The sequence below is a fragment of the Octodon degus genome, unplaced genomic scaffold, assembly GCF_000260255.1.
Source record: "Octodon degus isolate 3935 unplaced genomic scaffold, OctDeg1.0 scaffold00014, whole genome shotgun sequence".
In the NCBI taxonomy this organism is placed as follows: Eukaryota; Metazoa; Chordata; class Mammalia; order Rodentia; family Octodontidae; genus Octodon; species Octodon degus.
In genome coordinates this window covers 63,411-69,638 of record NW_004524590.1, presented here as the reverse complement: position 1 = coordinate 69,638, position 6,228 = coordinate 63,411, and the positions used below count along the sequence as shown (strand labels likewise).

Here is a 6,228-nt window from a genome sequence, read left to right as displayed (position 1 = left end):
TGGTGTTTGTAAATAGGATCACAAGTCCGCATCTTGTACAGCAATTAACCACTAAGAATAATATATGCAGTGTGTTATTTGTTGAAACTGTACTTCCGATTTGATTTGAAACTGTCTCATTGCTATATGTTTATCAATAAAACTGTAGAAAAAAAAATAAAAAAAAAAATAAAACAGAATGAGCCCAAAAGAACAATCCTATGTGGCATCTCAAACTTTTGAAAATGAAGAGTGTCAAGCCCAACGTCCAAATAATACAAGAAATTATAAATATCAGAGCAGAAGTAAAAGCAAAGGAGATGGAGTTCGGGAGTGGTCGCCGCCGGTGTGCAGGAAAGTAAGTCTTGCGGCTACACCATGACGTCGGTAGGGACCCTTGCCTTCGACGAATATGGGTGCCCTTTGCTCATTATCAAGGTCCAGGAATGCAAGACTCGACTTATGGGACTCGAGGCCCCCAAGTCACATATAATGGCAGCCAAGGCTGTAGCAAATACAATGAGAACATCACTTGGACCAAATAGCCTGGATAAGATGATGGTAGACAAGGACGGCGATGTGACTGTGACCAATGATGGAGCCACCATTTTAAGCATGATGGATGTTGACCATCAGATTGCCAAGTTGATGGTTGAGCTGTCCAAGTCCCAGGATGATGAAATTGGAGATGGGACTATAGGCGTGGTTGTCCTGGCTGGTGCCTTACTGGAAGAAGCCGAGCAGTTGCTCAACCGGGGCATTCACCCCATCAGAATCGCCGACGGCTATGAGCAGGCTGCCCGCATTGCCATTGAGCACCTGGACAAGATCAGCGCCAGTGTCTTTGTGGACATAAAGGAAACTGAACCCCTCATTCAGATGGCCAAAACCACGCTGGGCTCCAAAGTGGTTAACAGCTGCCACCGACAAATGGCCGAGATCGCTGTGAACGCGGTGCTCACTGTGGCCAACATGGCGCAAAGAGATGTGGACTTCGAGCTCATCAAAGTGGAAGGCAAAGTGGGCGGGAGGCTGGAGGACACCAAGCTGATCAAGGGCGTGATCGTGGATAAGGATTTCAGTCACCTGCAGATGCCCAAGAAAGTGGAGAATGCCAAGATCGCCATTCTCACGTGTCCGTTCGAACCACCTAAGCCAAAGACAAAGCACAAGCTGGATGTGACCTCAGTGGAGGACTACAAAGCCCTTCAGAAGTACGAGAAGGAGAAGTTTCAAGAGATGATCCAGCAGATTAAAAACACTGTGCTAACCTCGCTATTTGCCAGTGGGGCTTTGACGATGAAGCAAATCATCTACTTCTTCAGAACAGCCTGCCTGCAGTTCGCTGGGTGGGAGGCCCCGAGATTGAGCTGATTGCCATCGCCACAGGAGGCCGGATTGTCCCTCGGTTCTCCGAGCTCACCACAGAGAAGCTGGGTTTTGCCGGGCTGGTGCAGGAAATCTCGTTTGGTACCACGAAGGACAGGATGCTGGTCATCAAGCAGTGCAGGAACTCCAGAGTCGTCACCATTTTCATCAGGGGAGGGAATAAGATGATCATCGAGGAAGCAAAACGATCCCTTCACGACACATTGTGTGTTATCCGAAACCTCATCCGGGACAACCGCGTGGTGTATGGTGGAGGCGCTGCAGAAATATCCTGTGCACTGGCCGTGAGTCAGGAGGCAGGCAAGTGTCCGACCTTGGAGCAGTACGCCATGCGCGCATTCGCAGATGCACTCGAGGTCATCTCCATGGCCCTGGCTGAGAACAGTGGCATGAACCCCATCCAGACCATGACCGAGGTCTGCGCCCGGCAGGTGAAGGAGGCCAACCCCGCGCTCGGCATCGACTGTCTGCACAAGGGCACAAACCACATGAAGCAACATGTCATAGAAACCTTGATTGGCAAAAAGCAACAGATCTCTCTCGCTACACAAATGGTTAGAATGATTTTGAAGATTGACGATATCTATAAGCCTGGAGAATCTGAAGAGTGAAGAGAATTTTAGAGCAAGATGCAGTAGCGAGACCCACTACTTGATTAAGTGGATGGGCGTCTTGCGGTGCAGTGACAGTTATTTATTGTTACACCCTTTTCTGCCACTCTGTGCTGTGTTAAAAATAGCTGTTTGGTAACTGTGGGATCACTTGTTCAGAGCTGTGTAATTGTAGGAATACTGTTCCACAGGCTTTTGTATTCATTAAAGTGATCTCTTTAAGCCTTTAAACAAAAAAACAAAACAAAACAAAAAAAAAAGCAAAGGAGATGAAGAGAACAATACAAAGATTTAATGAATCAAAGAGTTGGTCTGGTCCTTTGTAAGAATAAATAAAATTGATAAACCTCAGCCAACCTCATTTTAAAAAGTAAAGAAAAAATTCAAATTTATATAATGAGCAATGAAAAGAGTGAAATCACTATAGACCCTATAGAAATTCAGAAGATTATCAATACTTATTTCCAAAATATTTACTCTTATAGGATGAAAAATACAGAAGAAATGAACAGATTCCTAGATACATAAGAACTAACAAACTTGGATGAAGAACATATAAAAATACTGAATAACCTAATATCAATCAATGAAATTAAAAATGTAATTAAAAAAACCCGTAACAACAAGGAAAAGCCCAGGTCCTGACGGATTCACAGCTGAATTCTATAAGAAATTTAGAGTGAAACTAATACCAATTCTTCTCAATCTCTTCAATGAAACTGAAAGGAAAGCAACTCTTCCAAACTCAATCAGGGGGCAAATATTACTCTGATACCAAAACTGCAGAAGAACACAACCAAAAAGAGAACTATAGACAAATCTGAATGAACATAAATGTAAAATTCCTCAATAAAATACTTGTAAACAGAATGCAGCAAATTATCAAGATTATACATCACAACCAAGGAATTCATTCCAGAAATGCAGGGATGGTTTAAAATAGGCAAAGTCATAAATATAATATACCACATCAACAGAGCCAAGACAAAATTCAAATGATCATCTCAATAGATGCATAAAAAAGCTTTTGACAAAGTCCAACAGTCATTTCTTTCCCATAATTTTATTGAGAAGCAAATAGCAATGAGACAGTTTCAAACCAAATTGGTAGGACAGTTTCAAAAATTAACACATTGCATACATTTTTCCTAGTGGTTAATAGCTTTACAAGATGTGGACTTGATATCCTATTTACAAACACCATTAGAACAAATCACTCTATTCATTAAGAGAATGTAACAATATTTATCTATCCTAACAATTTTGACCATACAGATACAAAATGGACATTCATCTGTATCCCATTTTTTGTTGTTAAGTTCCATAATTTAAAAATTATAGGTGTGTACACTACCAAAATATTCTAAAAGAGTTCAGTAGTCCATAATAGTATTGGGACTTCTGCTTCACTGGCAAAGTCAGAAATTATTGACCTGTGTCCCCTACAGCTCAACATAACAGCATGGTTTTACTTCTTATACTTCGTTTTTATAATTTTCTGCTGGATGGTTAAGACCAAGGTAAAGCAGGACCTATGTAACAAAGTTGTAGCTTTTGGGTCTGATAAGGTCAGTGAAATCCCCTCAGGATTTATCCTGAGATCCTGTACCTCAGATTGTAGAACTTTTGTCAACGTCAGTCATGTGGATGAGTCACAGCCATTGCTTGGTCAATGTGCTCCCTGTGAAAGCCTGAGAGAAGGTTTTCTCTCCATGTGACCCTCCTTAGACACACTCTACATCATCAATCACTTTCCTCTTTGGCCCATAATATCCTTGATCAGAAAATTTGGGACACTACCGAGTTACATGACATTACAGTACAAGTTCTCATATGTTCTGAGTCTTAAGTGACCTTGGAAGGCTAGGGTCAAAATGTTGGTTTTCCTTGCGGCCCTCCTTTTTCTCTAATTTTGGTCTGCAAACTTAGTTTGTTAACCCTCCAGAAGAGAAGCTTATTGTTATTACCATACAACCTAGGCTGTTAAGCTTGACTTCACTGTCTGTCTGAATATCAAACATCTTAGGTATAACATGGAACAGGTATTTTTCATCAAGTACTGATATGTTGAACTTTAAGTCTCTATAGAATATGATGAAAAAACATTTAAAAATTAGAATATATTTTTAAAAATAGGCACAAAGAATTATATACTTCTTACGTTTACACATAAGTCCAAAAATCTAACAACATACAACCTTGAAGTAGGACAGTCCCACAATATTCCTTTCCTATCTCTTGTCTTCATTCACCACCCCGTTCTTTTTGAAAAATCATCTACCTCAGAGACACCACAGCAGCAACTGGCATGTCATTACAAGCATCCCATATTCAGAAGACCAGATTTACAGGCACTCCAAACATGAAGCTACTATTACAGATTACCATCTGCAGTGCAATTGCTTAGTTCACAGGTGTCAGTATATATAGTTAGTCAGGGTGAGAATCTCTCCAATTAACCGCTATATTCAAAAATCTTCTGAGAGATTCTCAGGATCATTGCCTTGCCATCTTCTACATATAACTGTATGGCTTGACATTGTCATGTTTCCTAGGTCTTCCCCTTTCCCTCTCTTGTTTGGTTAGTCCTCGAAATTCTGCTTTCCTGTTACTTGTATTATACTTTTCTATTTGTATTTCTTCTTTTGAGTTCTTATACTAGATTAACTATATGATATTTACACATGTGTGTCTCGCTTATTTCACTTATGAGTATATCTTCAAATGTCATCCACTTCAATATAAAGGCTTATAATTTATCAAGCTTTATAGCTGAGTAATACTCCATTGTGTAAAAATACCACATCTTTTTCAACCATTCCTCAGGTGCTGGGCATCTTGGTTGTTTCCAAGATTTGGCTATCACAAATTGTGCTGCTATAAACATAGGCACACATATATCACTATGATATGATGATTTCAGATCCTCTGGGAAAATTCCTAGTACAGGAATAGCTGGTTTAAATGAGATTTCCAGTCCTACTTTTCTAAGGCATCTCCACACTGATTTCCATATTGGTTGCACCAGTCTACATTCCCATCAGCAGGGGAGAAGGGTTCCTTTTTCCCCACAGTCTCTCCAGCATTTGTTGGGTTATTTCTTTATGATAGCCATTCTTTCTAGGGTGAGAAGATATCTCAATGTTGTTTTAATTTGCATTTTGTGGATGGCTAGCGATGTGGAGCATTTTTTCATATATTTTTTCTCTTCTTTAATTTCATCCTCTGAGAAGCATTTGTTCATCTCAGATGCCCATTTCTGGATTGGGTCTTTAAATTTTGGGGCCCTAGTGTTTTCTAGTTCTTTATAAATTCTAGAGAGCAGACCTTTGTCTGAGTACTTATTTGTCATGATTTTTTCCAAATTTGTGGGTTGCCTTTTCATTTTGTTCATAGTTTCTTTTGACATGAAAAAACTTCTCAGTAAGTGCAGGTCCTAGTTGTTAATTCTTTCAACTGTTTCCCATGTGATTTGATTTTTCTTCATGAAGTCTTTGCCTACCCCTATGTCTTCAAGAGTTCCTCCTACTTTCTCTTCCAGGAGATTTAGTGTCTCTGCTTTAATGTATAGATCTTTAATCTAAACTTTAGTTTAGTGCATTTTGATAGACCTGGGTCAAGTTTTATTTTTCAGCATGTAGAGAGAAAATTTTTCCAGCACCATTTGTTAAAGAGGCTATCTTTCTTCCAGTGAGTATGTTTGGCCCCTTTGTCAAAGATAAGGTGGCTGAGTGTGTTTGTAGGGGCTTCAACATCTTCTAATCTATTCCATTGATCCTCAGGTCTATTTTGTTGCCAGTACAATGTTGATTTTATCACAGTAACTTTGTAGTATAATTTGAAGTCAGGAATTATAGTGCCTCCTGCCTTGTCTTTATTGCCCAGGATTACCTTTGCTATCCCAGGTCTTTTCTGGTTCCAGATAAATTTTAGGAACAATTTCTCAACCTCTATGATGTATGTTGGTGGTAGTTTCACAGGGATTGCATTAAATCTGTACAGCAACTTTGGGAGTATGGACATCTTTACAATGTTGGTTCTTCCTATCCAGGAGCATGGAATATCTTTCCATTTTCTGAAATCCTTTATGATCTCTTTTTTAAGAGTACGGTAATTTTCCTTGAAAAGATCTTTGATGTCTTTAGTTAGATTAATTCCAAGGTATTTCATTTTCATCAGTGCTATTGTAAAAGTTATTGTTTCTATAATTTCCCTTTCAGTGTGTTTGTTGTCTGTGTAGAGGAATGCT

At 39.6% G+C, this 6,228-nt stretch overlaps 1 pseudogene; it reads left to right on the top strand.

Moving 5' to 3' along the window:
* Positions 1-357: 357 nt before the first annotated feature.
* LOC101561325 lies at positions 358-2,204 on the top strand (annotated as a pseudogene).
* The last annotated feature ends 4,024 nt before the right edge of the window (positions 2,205-6,228 follow it).